Source organism: Oryzias melastigma, linkage group LG16, assembly GCF_002922805.2.
Source record: "Oryzias melastigma strain HK-1 linkage group LG16, ASM292280v2, whole genome shotgun sequence".
Taxonomy (NCBI): Eukaryota; Metazoa; Chordata; class Actinopteri; order Beloniformes; family Adrianichthyidae; genus Oryzias; species Oryzias melastigma.
In genome coordinates, this window is record NC_050527.1 from 12,356,288 (window position 1) to 12,371,245 (window position 14,958).

Below are 14,958 nucleotides of genomic sequence, written 5' to 3' on the forward strand. Positions count from 1 at the left end.
TCACCGCAGTCCATTATTTCTCTTGAAGGCCAACTCCACTTGGTGATTTATGAAGAGATTCTGCAGCTCAACGTCAGTTTTTCAACAGAGGATGACATTTGGGCTTGATGCTTTAGTCACACAAACACTCTGATGGCCACTCCTGTGAAACCTGGTATCAGTCAGAACTGCATATGAGGGAGGAGATGAGTGAAGATCCCAAACCTCTTAAATGCTATTTAATCACTCCAAGCAACAGCAGTGACCATGCAATCCAGCACTTAGACTCCCATTTGCTGCTTAAATCATCTTAATAAATGAGAATACTGTTGATGGATGTGTTTAATAGCTGGAGAGAACAAGACCACTTACACGGCCCATCAATCTCCGCCTACTAGGGTGAAAAAGAAGACTTGTATTTATCCGAGGGGTGAAAATGCACCTTTAGGAGGCCTTTTTGGTTCAAGAATTTGTTGGGAAATAAAGGATGAAGAATGGGAATGAGAAGCAAGAGAGGATGGACTTAGGAGGGATGAGAAAATGTGAAATGATAAAGGCAAAAGTTTGGAAGCAGGAAATTGTGAAGTAAATAAAAATAATAATTTATTGTTTTAAGTTATTTATTTGTTTTCAAGGAGAGAGCTCTTTTTTATTTGCTTTTGTTTGGGAACAAAAAGAAGGGCAATCAGAGCCTTTAATAGCCTTTTATGGCCTAATATTAGGTACAAAAAAGACAAAATAAAACATTAAAATAGCTTTCTTTTAACTGAGAATTATAACATTTTCTCAGTTGCTTTATTTTTATTTTCATTAATTGTTAAATAACTTACATTTAGATATTTACATTTAGAAATGAAAATTTAAATGAAAATACTTCTCACCTTTCAGAAAAGAAACTGGTTTGAAATGAAGCTCCACCAATAAATGGCTTCATTAAAATGAAACATATTTGTGCCGTCTTGCATTCAGGAAAACTGGAATCTCATTATCCCTCTTTCCCACTTCATTTTTCAAAATAAACATTTTGAAATGCTTCCCTTGCTTGCAGTATAAATGAACTGTATCCAAGTCTGGCTGACCCTCAAATTCCACTTTACTCTGCTCATAGTTCCCCTTTCTCTGTTTTGCTCAGCTTCAGAAAAAAAAAAATGTCTGAGAGAGATTTGTGAGGTCTGAGGAGAGATTGGAATCTGATTTCCTGGCTGTGCATGATCGTGTCAGCATCTTAATTGACATCTTAATGATGCTTTTGGCTTTGAGAATGTGTTAAAACTTTGAAGTGTCCGGGACATGGGGAACTTGTGCTACAGAATAACACTTGGGAGGCGGGGAGCCGGAAGGGGGAGGTTACTGCGGTGAACAGGAGGAGAGAAAAGTAAGGACGAACACCTGCTTGCAATTTTATAGAAAAAAGTTAAAAGTCTTAAATCTGGCCTGGATGGCTGACTGGCAAAAGAGCCCAGCATTATTTTTCAGATCAGTCCGATGTTAAGCCTAAATAAACGCCAACATCTCTGGAGAGCAGAGCTGAGTGTGGACATTTTTGACATGTAGCCAGTGAACCTTATGGGTATGGATCCCCTTAAGCAGAAGAATGTGAAAAAAGTATTTTCCAGCTGTTTCATTATTGTAAATTAAACTTGTGTGTTTTTACTTTAAAGGCAAAACTCGCCGTCATAAAATACCTAAAACCAGCTGCCTCTGCCACCGTTTAGTTCCTAACAAATTTAAATTTAATTTAGAAGTGTTTCTTAGTGGGTCCCCACAACAAATGAGGTTGACGATTATACCTGTTTCAAATTGAGTTTTCCTATAATCATGCCAGTTTGTTTATTTGTTCTTGTTTTTTTAAAAAGCAGCGATCAGATGTATTGATTACATATAAAGATTGTGGCTCAGAGTGTGTTTAGCCACTGAGGCCGTGATACTTCCTGACTTCTAAATACCAGCATTCCTTCTGATGCAATCTGCAAAACCACTTTTTGATTCAATAACTCATCCTGAGAGCTGAAACTATTTTTCAGCTTCTGGTGGTTGAGTTTCTGTTTGTATGTGGATACAGTGAAGTTTGTGTTCACAGGCATTTGTTTGTCCATTGCTCGGAGTATGAGCATGTATCTGTTTATTCAAACATCCAGAGCCTGCTGTATGTTTAAAAATTTGAGGAGGCAGAAACCACAGTAATGCTGACTTACAGTGTGGATCTGAACAATCTCTCTGTCAGAAGCTGGGTTGTGACCTTTAGGTCTCGTCATGAGTGGAGTGCTTGTTTTGTCTTTCAAAAATCATGTTTTTTTTTTTACTAGAATTAATCCCTAAAATTTGCAAGAACTTCATTTTTTTCTTTTAGTAAAAGGCTAAATAATCCTTAAAAGTATTACAACAAAAATGTATTATTCTCCACACAAGACATACAAGAATTCTTGATTTTTGTCCATCTTTAGACCTTGTAACATGGAGAACTTGTTTTGACAGTGCTGAGCTGAACATTTTAGTTATTATTCCCTGTAAAATTGAACCTTAAAATGTCTAAAAACACACGCTGAAGCAAAACCTGAATGACTCTCAATTTACTGACGTAAGCATGACACATTGTGATGCCCGTTTTGACGTCTTACCCCATGTTGAGTCCTCTGCTCAGCCCGTCATTTCAAAACTATTAGGCAATCGTGAATTCCCAAATGAATGCACGCACCAATAAAGGCTTTATCAGCTGCAGTGCACAAACACACTCTCACAGATCTCATCTTCACCTGGAAGCAGATCCTCCACCATCCACGTGGTAAACTGTGTACAAAGTGTTCACGGTGACTGCACTTGGTTTACATTTCTCTGGAGCTGGACCACGGTGTGCAGCAGGGCTGCTACCTGCAACAGCTAATCAGAAAAGTCCGACCTCGAGAAGATAAGACTGATCTTCCAAAACAATGCATTCAACTGTAAGGCTCTTCGACCTGCAGAGTCGTGCAGATCTCAGGCCATGAGGAACTATGAAAACATTTTAATCGCTTACACATTCTTTGTGGGGTATCTCTCGAGTACATCCTTAGGGCTGCATGAAACAATTTATACATCTGACATTTTGCATTTGCATTTGAAGAGTTGAACTAGCAGCCAGGACAATCTTTGTGATGGACATTTATAATTGGGAATGAAAAAAGAATATCTACAAAAAGTATTTTTCTATTTATACATCAGACTTGGTTGACTACTGGCCAGTCACAAGAGTCTGTTCTTTAGAGAAAATGGGGTTCAAAGGCTGATGCCGGTGTCCAAAATGTTTTCCAACCAACCTGCCATTGAAGCTTCTTATTGGCTAAACACGCCTGATCCAGTTAAACAGCAGCAGAAAAGGCAGGATTCTGGTAAACCAGCAGGAGGCCGGCCCTAAAAACGTGGAGTATGACATTCCTGATATAGATGTTGTCCAGTTAGAGCTTCTTTAAAGAACGGAATCGAATGACAACATGATCTGGATGATTGAGAATTTGCTCAGTTTGTCCATCTCTATTCATGTCAATGGTTGACGTGTCCTTGGGCACAAAACCAAGCCCCACATTGCCCCTGAGAGTTATAGGTTGGTCCCTAAACCGCTCCATTGGTAGACTACGGAAGTCTATTTTGTCTCTTTGCTATCTGACGCTGAGATTCTCTAAGTGGGGTAACTCAATTTGAATTGAATGCACTTCAGAAAAGACTAATAAAGAAACATGTTTAGCTTTTTTTTTTACCTATCAACATAATAACTTTTTCTTTGTTTTACAGCAAGGGGAAAACTGAGCTCATCAGGTTGTTGGTTCCACCATTTTAACTGGTAGTGTAGCATTTGGAGAACAGATAGGATGCAATCGGTTCTCCTGGACTGTTGCAGAGATCCATCTTCCTGAAGATTATCTTTTAACCCTCCACTAATCGCTAGCTTCCTCCCACCTCCCTATTAACAATATGATTTGTTTACCTGTTTTGTCCGGGGAGGTTCCACTACTCCCAGAAAAAAAGTTACTCCAATTTCTTCAAAATTGGTGCTAAACCCATTGATCTAAATATTACTTGTCCACAGTTTTGCTAAACAGTGAAACAATCCTCCAGTGACAGGCTTCTCTATGAATAGTAAATCTTGATTTTGTCCACTCTGAAGCATCTAAGCAAGGATTGCAATTATTATAGAAATCACCCAAAATCTTACAGCAGCAGACTCTGATCTCCTGGTTGTACTCATACTCCTTGATGTGACAGAGTTTGACATCATGACACATTCAGTTCTTTTAAATGTTCTTTTCACTGATGGCATCTCCAACAGAGTCCTCACCTGGTCTCACCAATACTTATTTAAATATATTCAATCTGTTTACTTTCTGAATTGTTTTCACTATCCTCCAGTATAAATAGTGGTGTTCCCCAGGGCTCTATCCTTGAAGCTCTAGTATTTAATTAATCTTAGTAAAGTCTTCTTAAATATAACACTCATGTCATGGTTGTATCACTGCTCCTCATCATCAGATGGTTCTGGTTGATGTAATGCTGTCATCAGACACAACTGGGAGATGCCCTTTGTGTTCAGCCTTCATTCATGCAGTCTCTGTTAGGTCGTCTCAGGAAATTTTTAGTCAAAGACAACACTGTTTCTCTCTGACCAGTTTACCTGTCTGTCTTTTGTCTGTCTATTTATGGCCTGACCATGTTTCTGCTCTCCCATTGGTTTTTGGTTTTTGGATTGAATTTTTGCCTCTTTGGACGGATGTTTGTCTAAACCACTGCTGTGCTTATTTGGATCTTGATCTGCCCTCCTGCTCTGACCTGTTCCACTTCTGCATGTCACCAGTATCATGCTTAAAAATCTACCTCATACTCCCTGGATTCTCCTCTGTTAAGGATCAGCTTACTTGACCTCTGTGTTGACAGTAAAAAAAAAAAACATAATATTTTCTTGTCAATTCCTACTGTGCTTAGACCAAAATTAACAGTGGATCATTACCCACAGATGTTATTAGTGATCTGACCCTACGGAAGTGTGTTATAAGGTTATCCTACAGTATGAACACTTTGCTTTGATTGTTAAATCGGTTATACATGCACAATGATGGCACCAATGTTTGATTTTCCGATCTTTGTGTTAGTCCTTCAGTTTTTCTTCTTGTTGCATCCAGTGTCTCATTTTAAAAATGGGTACAATCGAAATGAAGCGGTCTCCAATTTTAGTTGTTGTTAAATTAAATGTTTTTTGCAGAAGAGAATACATTCTCACACTTTAAGATTAACTGCTAATCTTTGGCTAACAACTGCATCAGGCTGTAAGTTTGCAGAATCACGGCCATGCACAATAGTATCTAAAATCTTAAGTGTGGCACTGTGTGAACCTCTTGCTACAACTGACAAGAGTTACTGCACACAAAACTCTCCACACATTGAGAAAAAAACAGATATCTCTGAAAGTCTTATCAGTCAGAACACTTTCGAAGCAGAAAATCCCCGTCATTCTTTGTAAATCTTTACAAGATTAAACACATCTAGCTTCCCTTTGTGGGACAACAGACACCAGTATATGTGCTGAGATGAAAGGAGAGTCTTTCAACACTAAACGGAAACAAACAAGCTAAAAAGCACATGCTCGCCTCTTATCTCCACCTCCTTCATCTCATCTCTTCACTTTTCCCTCTTCTCCTACGTGCTCACTCTCCATCAGTCACAGTGAAGGTTTCCAAGTCATCAGTCAAAGTTGCGCATGGATTGCAGTTGTCGCTGCAGGATTTTTTCATCTGTTTCTACCTTTGTTGTGCACTTAAAAAAACAATTTCTTAGACAAGATTTTAAGTTTCCGTTACATTATCTTAACAGCGCATGCCGTCCTAATGCAGATTTTTATATATTTGAAAAAAATGAATTTAATTTTTTTCTTTGCAAAATTCCGGGATCATTTTTGCACAACTGATCCAATGTTTCAACGGGTTAAATAGAAAAGCATTAGCGCACATTAAATTATTTCAATTTTTTTGAAGTCGTGTACTCATTTTTTTAAAGGATATTTATTCTCTAAGTTGAGCACAGACATTTTTTGCATGAAATGATTCTTGGAATTTCTTATGCATGCCTTGGTTTGGTCATTTTTATTTGCTGGAAGTTATAATGGACTTATGCGGAAATACATGAATGAAAATTAAAAAAACATGATTTTCAAAATAAAAAGTCAAAGTATTAAAATAACCAAACTTAAACTAAACTTTATCATTTTTAAAAATGTAAAAAAAAAACTATTTAAAAAGTGCAACTCTTTATATAAGTGCACACGGAACTCCAGAAATCTGATTTTTATTTAAACTACTTGAGGATAAAAAAAAGAGGGAAATAAGTAGTCCTTAAATAATGATTTTCTACCGCATTTATTTGTTTTACTTAAAGAGAATTCCTCCTTTTTCTGACATTAGCAACAGCTTTCTATGAGCTACATTCTGCACGAGCAAACAAAAAGTGTAAATTCAAATAAGCTTGATTATTGAATGCAGCGAGACATTTTCATTGCTCCAGCCTTCGTTATCAGATGTTAAAAGCCTCACTCCAACCATTGTTTGATCTATTTTTAAATAGTTTGTTATGGTCATTTAATAATGATTATGCCTTTTTTTTTAGCCACAATTAAAACACCTGTATCATATTCTAGGACAGAGGTCGGCAACCTTTAACAGTAAAGAAGGAGCCGAATAGTGTTACTTTACCATTTAGGAAATTTGGATTTGCAATCATGATCATCTTTTTTTTTTTTTGTAAATATAAATTATGTCTAATTTTTGGCATGAACAAAAGCAAAACCATAAAAAGAAGCTAGGATTTCCCAAAATGGTAATTTTGGTAAGTTTTTACCTTTTACCTTTAGTAGATGCCAAATTAGTGAAAAAAGATAGCTTGTTGCCTAATTACTAGCTGAACTCCAAATTACCATAAAATTCCTAAGTAAATTAAATCAGCCAAAAAAGTTAGCATGTTGCTAAAATATAAGCTAAGCATAAATTAGCCCAAAAATTCAAGTAGATAACAAATTAGCCAAAAATGTTAGCATATTGCTAAAATATTGGCTTAACTCCAAATTAGCATAAAAAATTTCATCAGAGGCCAAATTAGCCACAAAAAAAATAGCTAGTTCATTGCTCAATTACTAGCCAAGCTCCTAAATGGTCTAAAATTTCTCAGTAAACTAAATTACTCAAAAAAATTACTCAAAGAATTTTAAATTATCCCTCCCCCCCAAAAAAACTTCAGTAGATAACAAATTAGCTGAAAACATCTGCATGTTGCTAAATTTTCAGCAAAGCCCCAAATTAGCATGAAATTTATCAATAAATTAAATTAGTAAAAAACTTTTATCTGTTGCTAAAATAGAAGCTAAACTTTAAATTAGCCTAAACCCCCAGTATATAAAAAATTAGCCCAAAATGTTAGCATGTTGCTAAAATAATAGCTAATCTCCACATTTTTGAAAATTACTATTTTATTTTTTTTCACCCAGAGAGGTACCAAGGAGGGATAAAAAAAGCCACATGTGGCTCTTGAGCCGCAGGTTGCAGACCCCTGTTCTAGGACATAGTTTCTGCAGAGTGGCACAGTAGCATAGATGTCACTGCTACAGGCTTTTCTTCTGCTCCTGATTCATGATGTTAATAAAGAAATACTTAGAAATGCGATTTTTAGCCTAATTTTCTTTATGTCCTCCATGATGCGGACATTTCATAGAAACATGTTAAATACTCCAAAAGCACTACTTTCCTTTGAGTAGGGGGCCTTTACGTAAAAGTCCTTTGACATGTGGTATGTGTTGCAATTGTCTAAATCATTGCAAGGAGTTGTGTGTGTGCTGTTTTGCTCATTATGCCGTACATTTCCTTCAACTTTCTACTTTCCAACATCAATTCCAATAGTTCCAGACTTGATCCCAGCAGAGAATCAGCTTTCTTTATCAAATTGTCCAGTTTCTCTGAGTTTTTAGGTCTGATGCTCCTGCCCATGCCTCCACATAAACTGTAGTCTTCACCACAGTCTTGCAAAAGATCTGCAAAAGTATGCCACAAAGCTTCCCCAAGGAAACCATTTTGTTCTTTTTCTCTAAAAACCTTCTATTTTATTCCATCTAGAAAAAGGAAGCACATGAATGTTGCTTCATTCAGAGATACTTTATCTTTAGTTCATGTTCAGAATAAGTCAACTTGCTTTTCCGTTAAGTGTCAGTGCAGGTTTTTCATTTTATATAGTCTGTTGTCTCTCTGTGCCTACATACATTTTTATGCTGCACCAATATGATCAGTCTTTGGGATTTTGCATAAAAGCCCCACAGGACTCTAAAAATATTAATTTTCATGGCTTTAAATTCAATCAGCAACATCAAGACTACTATTCAGCCTGCAAGACAACAGAAAAGCTTAAATCTTTTTGCTGTTGTCTCTACATGCAGGGATTAACCCTTTTACTTCAGTCCTCTGGTTCTCTGTGACTTTGGGTTTTACCTTCTTGTTCCTTAAAGACAGACACTTCTACTTTACTAGTTGAACAATTACATTGTAAGTTAATGAGATTGTAAGTTAAACAATGAGGTTTTTATCCCCTGTCCTGTCTTCAAGAAACAAAAATTGACTGTTAAATATTGACATTGGCCAATATGTGTTGGAAAATATTGGAATAAAAGGTATTAACGACATTTCAACCTCATTGTCACAAGTTTTCACAATCAAGTTAAAAACTACTCTATGGAATTTATTAAAGGAATTCTAGGAACAAAGAAATTTGTGTGTGTTATTTTAACCTTCTCATGGCATTAAAGCATTTTTAATTAACCGAAAACAGCGCAGAGGTACTTTTTATTTCTGTCACAGATTAACTGGCTCTTTTTTTTTTACAAGGCTAGAGTCCTCATCCTTTCAACCACCATCGTTTGCTCCTGGTGTTGGTGGTTTGCTTCCGTTATGTGGAACTAATTCAGGAAGCAAAGAAATATGGTGGTTGGTTGATGGTGGCTTAGTCCATGGGTATTGTGTCTGCCAACAGTAACACAAGTCAACCTTAACATGGCCCTTATGCCTGATGTTACAATGCCTTCAATTAAATTAAATATGCTGTTGCAGCAACATAGCAGAATAAATAAATATAATACAGTGTTAAAGTAGATGTTTGCTTCATGGAGTGTTTTACAATGACGTGTTTTACAACTCCTAGATAAACCCTTTAAATAACTGATTTTAACTGTTAGTTTCTAAACTTTTGCAGGAAAAACACAACTGGAGCTCTTGATGGGATGTCCTGAATCAGTGACTCAAGCTCCACTCAGCAAGGGGGCCATACTGCTAATTCCTCGCATGCCTTCTCCCCAGGACACCTCCTTTTCACATCAAACAACTCTCTCCCTCTCTCGAACTAATTTAATGTTGTGTTGTGTTTTTCCCTGCTCTCTAAGAGCTGGTCTGAATGGCTGACGTTGATGAATGATACGTAAAGGATACGCTGCAGGTAGGATATGGTTACAAGCTAAGCTGTAGGAGAGGTACAAGGGGGAGGAATAGAGTGAGGGATAGTTTATAGATGAGCGTGGGGGATTGGCGGGGGTGTGCAAAGGGTCAGGATGTTTGTCTTCCAATGAGCCGTGACTCTGAGAGAAAGAGGAGCAGAGAGTGGGATGAGAGAGGAGAGGAGGGTGAGAAAAGATGAAGGGAGGGAGATTAACAGAGGCCACAGCATCTTTATTGGCCAGGTAGGGGGAGGTGAAGACGTAAATAGTTTAATTCTTTTAATGATGTTCCTGATTTTAAGAATTCTTTATCCACTTTCCTTCACTTGAAAAAACGTTTTCATATTTGATGTGTGCAAAACAAGAGATGAGATCAAGTGGAAGAGTGCACGCATTGGTGTACCTTCATGTGTGTCTGTCCGTCTCTGTTAATGTGTTTTATGTACAAAAAAAAAAGCATGTCTTCTTTAAGGGCATGTCCAGGCCAAAGGGAGTGCGCTCATGTGGGTGTGTAAACAGAGAAACAGAGCACAGTGTGCATACACACACAGACACACGGCTCCTTGCTGAGGTGTTTATAAGTCCTGAGAGTGGAGATTCCCTCTGCACCCTGAGGGTAATCTTCTTCCAAACCAATTAAACCTACCCCCCATCCCACCCCTAGCACCACCACCACCACACACACAAGAACAGCCATAAATGCTGACTTTACAAGTCTTGGAGACATTTATTTGATGACAGAAAAGTGAGTGGAAACACAGTTAAACTGACAGAAATTCATCTTTAGAGGTTTATCCCATCAAAATAATACAAAGGGACGTTTTAAAATTAGACATCCCTTAGTATATTTATTTAGTAAGAATAAAAATAAAAAATCAATTAATGAAGTAAGCAATGTCACCACTTGCAAATAGGTGACACACCATGCTTTCTGTTCAATAGGTGTGGTCACAAGGACGTGTTCCGCTGTGTTTGTGAGGCAGCCCAGACCATAATGCTGCTGCACTGAAGACAAGACGAAGGTTTTTTTCATCTATGATCCACCAACTTAACTACATCAGTTTGAAACAGAAAACATAGAAGCAAGAAACCAAAGGAATTCGTATAAAAGCTTAAACTCAACTTTTGCTATAAATCTCTTTAGGTGAACAGAATGAGCCCAGTCTGAATACACCCTTAGATTGGGAATTAAACATCTGGTGTAACATGGGCCAATCCAAGCAACATGGACTGACTTGCTTAAGTGATCTAGCAACCGCTGGGGCAAACTGACCTGGTTTTAGTTACTTTGGTTTTTAAATTGACTTCAATGCAAATATCAAAAGTTCCTCCCCTTGCATTTTTTTTTCTTTTTTGAAAACCGTCCTACTTTGTTAATCTCACCATTTGCAACAAAAACAGAACCCTCAAACTAGACATCACATCACCTTTTCTGATTACTTTTTGTTCTGGTGCAAACAATTGTTGGTTGAGTCATCAATCCACAGCTCAAACCAAAAACTCTGGATTATCAGTGGAGAATTACTGTGGTTATTCCCATTGTGATGCATAGTGAATAGTGGGAACCAGTAAGTACTTGCTGTACTTCTCTGTGTACACGGCAGACCACAGCTGAGTAAACCAAAAGATTTTTTTAACATTTGTGTCTAAAGGCTCATGGAAAATAAAGTGTGAAGATGATTTATTATAACAGTTAGGAGAACTTTATTCTGAAATGTGGTTTGGGGCATTACAGTACATGGATATTACATGGAGCCAATGTTCTTTAGGATTACAAAACTAAAAGCATGTCAAATTTTGAAAATGTTAAGAATATTTAAAAAAACAATATGTCATTTGTATAGAAAAGACAGTTAAGGGTTGACCATTTGGCCCTTTTTTGCAGCTGCAGAAACCTTTCATTTTCCATTTGACAAAACCTTTAATAAATATCACGTCAGAAGAAAAGAAGACGGACAAAAAAAGAGAAGAACAGCAGTCGTGAATCTGCTGTTTGGGTGGCATTTTAAGTGCACGTCCATGAATTTTGGTTGTCAGCTTTCCCTACGTTGTTTTGGTTCCATATCTTTTTATTTTCTAAAAGTGGAGCTAATCAAGGTCTAAATCTTTGCTGGGCTATAAAAAAAAAAAAGGTCTTAACCCCTGCTTCTCCAGAAAAATGTTTCTGGTCTAGTTGAAGCTCTTTGCTTGATGTGCTTCTAGGTTTGTAGTGTTTAACAAGTCCAGAAGCTTAGTGTTATATCACTAAATATTTTGATTTCACAACATGTTTGCATGCCAGAATGAGGACTTCTTTCCAAATGATCAGCCTCTGGTTATTATGATAAGAATACTTTGAATGGCTTGTATATTGACTTAGTGAAATGCGTTATGTGACTCATAAAAGTTTAGTGTTTAACAAACAATTCATGAATCTAAAATGCCTTTTATTATGACTGATGCACGTTTCTTCAAAGGTACAAGACCACTTGACATGTAGTGTTTGTTTGAACAAAAATGATTCAAAAGCTTTGCTGTAAAACTGACTAAAAACAAAAGAAAAAGATTTCTGGAAACCACAAATTCTTCACTTCTAAAGAAAAAGCTCTATCTTCCCAAGTGGAGGCAACGTAACACAACAGCTGCCAGAGCAGAATCACTGTGGACTTGTAAAAGGAAATTACAGCCATATAACTTTTATTTAGCACCTTATAACTAATACATGGATCAACAAATTCACCATGAAACCCAACTTCTGGCTGCTTTTTGTCAAGTAATTCGTTTTTGCTGACTGATTAGCCAACAACAAAACCCAAGCCTGTCGGGATAAAAGTTACAGGACGTACTTTGGTTTTGGACAAAGAGAAAGCAGTGACTTATTCAACAGAAAATCAAAAAAGAGCCTATAATTCCTCTGAAAGTGGAACATCCTGCCAGTAATTCTTCAGTGAGTAGAAAGGATTCACAAAGAAACTTTTTTTAAATATAGTCTAGATTAGGGATAGGCAACTCCAGCTCTCAATGGCTGATGTATCAACATGATTTCCAGAAATCCAGAAAATTTGGGTCATCTGGACCCCACAGGACAGTGCGCTGAACTTTTTTTTTCAAGGATTTTTTTAATCTTCCCTTGTGTCCGTGGCAGACATAAAATCCTGTCCACCTTTGTCCACATTTGTCATGGGAGGGAACATATACGGGTGGGGTCATCTGGACCCTATAAATAGAAAAACCTGTGTAATTTTACAGGACAACGTTTCTGCAGAGCGGCAGTAATTCTTTAGAAATTTGCCACCAAGTTGTGGACAGGGGCATTGGGTCAGTTCACTTCCCATCATCCATTTGTTTACACACAGACCCTCAGAACCCCAACCTAACATTACTGGTACAGCAAAAATGGCGCACACTATTAGAGCTCTTCAGCCGGTCAGTTTTGTTCCAGATGGCAGCTCAGATTAGGAAAACAAAGACATATCTATACACTATTTACCATATATACATTTCTTTTTTCTTTTTCTGTGCATTTGAAACTTCCTTTCCTTTTTTTGCTAAAAAAACAAAAAACAAACTAAAGCTTTTTAATTTGAAGGAATGTCAATGTTAAAATATCTCAGAATGACTCTAATTGTCACAGTCAGAGATGAAAATACTAATAATTTGTGAACTGCTTTTTTCACTTTGTTTAATAAAATGTGTCCCAAGCTCTCTGGCATAATTAGCCCACAGCAGCTTTTATGTGGGGGTCATTATCACTGACTATAAACAGCTATTGAAGTCAGTCACCCTCCTCTGTCTGTCAGATGCAAGATCAGTTATGTTTTACAGGGCTCATGTGCTCCACATACGTCAAACATGTGTGCTGTCCACCCAAGTTCACTCTGGGTAAACACAGAGAGTGTATATTACATCCACTCAGAGATCACACGTGCTACCGCCTTACATAGCCCTCCACTGCTAATGATTACAAACAAAACTTTTCTGTGTGGTTCATAATTCTGATGCCAACACTTCATTAGCTTTCATTTTGGAATGTTCCACTCTCATTTTACACAGAACACTGTGTTTTTCATTACTTTTATATAATACTTTAATGCTAGCTTTATCTGGTTATATTACAATATAAAGGATATTATTTAAAAAGGAATTTTTCAAATTCTGATCACATGATCTATTGCTTGAACACAGTTGTGCGTTCTGTGTAGCGTTTCATAGACACAGCTATGAAATCACTTCCAACACAGAGAATGTTAGTAATGATTTTCACTGCATTTAAAGACTCAGCTTAACAGCAGGCGTCCTGTGACACGGTACACTCCCTTTTATCTTTTACTTTATGTTTTGCAGCCGCTCCAGATCATTTGGATTTACTGAGCAAGCAGCACACATGCAATGTCCCCAGATGGACACTCCCACCCTGGTCTTTAGCAAGAATGAGCTTTGGTTTTGATAATAAAAAACACCAACCCTTGCATCCAGCTGTTTTTATGGGTCCTGTGTATTTTTATTTGACTGTTTTTCAAACAAGAAATGAATTGCTTGTATGCACACAATCAATAGTTGTTAATTTTTTAGGGCTTCTGGCTTTTAGCAAGAGGAATTATCTTTGCTTTGTTGGAAATGATAAGTCTTGACCAAGTTTGACAAAAACTATCTTCTAAAAACTATTAGTAAAAAAACTGTTTTATACTTATTAAAATTATGCCTTTTTGGAAAGCAATGCCTGCTAATACTGAGTGAAATATCCGCTACCACTGAAACTTGCCTGCTTATGATAATATCTAAAAAGATTTGTGATGGCTTTTTGTGTAACTTATAAGTTTGGACTAAGAAATGCAGAACTGGCTTCTGCACAAATACATGAGGGACACTGGAGCCCATTACAATGGATCCACAAAGTTTCCACAGTAAGAATAAATAAAGCAAAATTACCAAATTGTGATCTAAATTAACAAATTGAGAAACAAAAAAAGAAAAAAGAAGAATTGTCCATCATTACACGGAAACACAAGACACAGCTTCTGGGATACTTCAGAAATGTGGTGAGTCTCCCCTGGGGGGCCCTGGCTCGTACCTGGGATGGGGCAGGGGGGATGCTCTGTACTGCTGGGTGGTGGTGTGCTGCTCGTTTGGGGCTGGGGTGCTCTCCGGGGATGGGGTCTCACGCTGGCCATCCTGGGTCCTGCACTTTCTGTGTTCCTGTGCCTTCTTGGGGGCCTCTGCGGCGGTCCCACGCGCCCTGGTCTGGGTACTTGGCGGGATTACCCGGCGGGCGGGTTTCCCTCTGTGGCCCCATGGCGGGTGTAGGGGGGTCCTGGGTCGTATCTGATTGCTCAGCTGTTGGACAGGACATGTTAAAAAAGAAGAATTATAGATAAATTAAAAAAAGAAATGTGGTGATATCTGAAATGTACAGAAACATTGACTAGAACGATTGGCTGCTTTGCTTTATAATCTCAAACCATTTTTTTCTGTACAAGTTATCGCAGTTTTACCATTGAAAAAATGCATTATCATTT

At 37.6% G+C, this 14,958-nt stretch overlaps 1 long non-coding RNA gene across 1 annotated transcript in view; it reads left to right on the forward strand.

The window, feature by feature from the left end:
* Positions 1-14,827, forward strand: part of LOC118599858 — a 21,622-nt gene extending 6,795 nt beyond the window's left edge. The window contains exons 2-3 of the long non-coding RNA XR_004949381.1: positions 9,226-9,465; positions 13,787-14,827. This is a non-coding gene — a long non-coding RNA (uncharacterized LOC118599858). The remainder of the gene's footprint in view (positions 1-9,225; positions 9,466-13,786) is intronic.
* Positions 14,828-14,958: the final 131 nt, after the last annotated feature.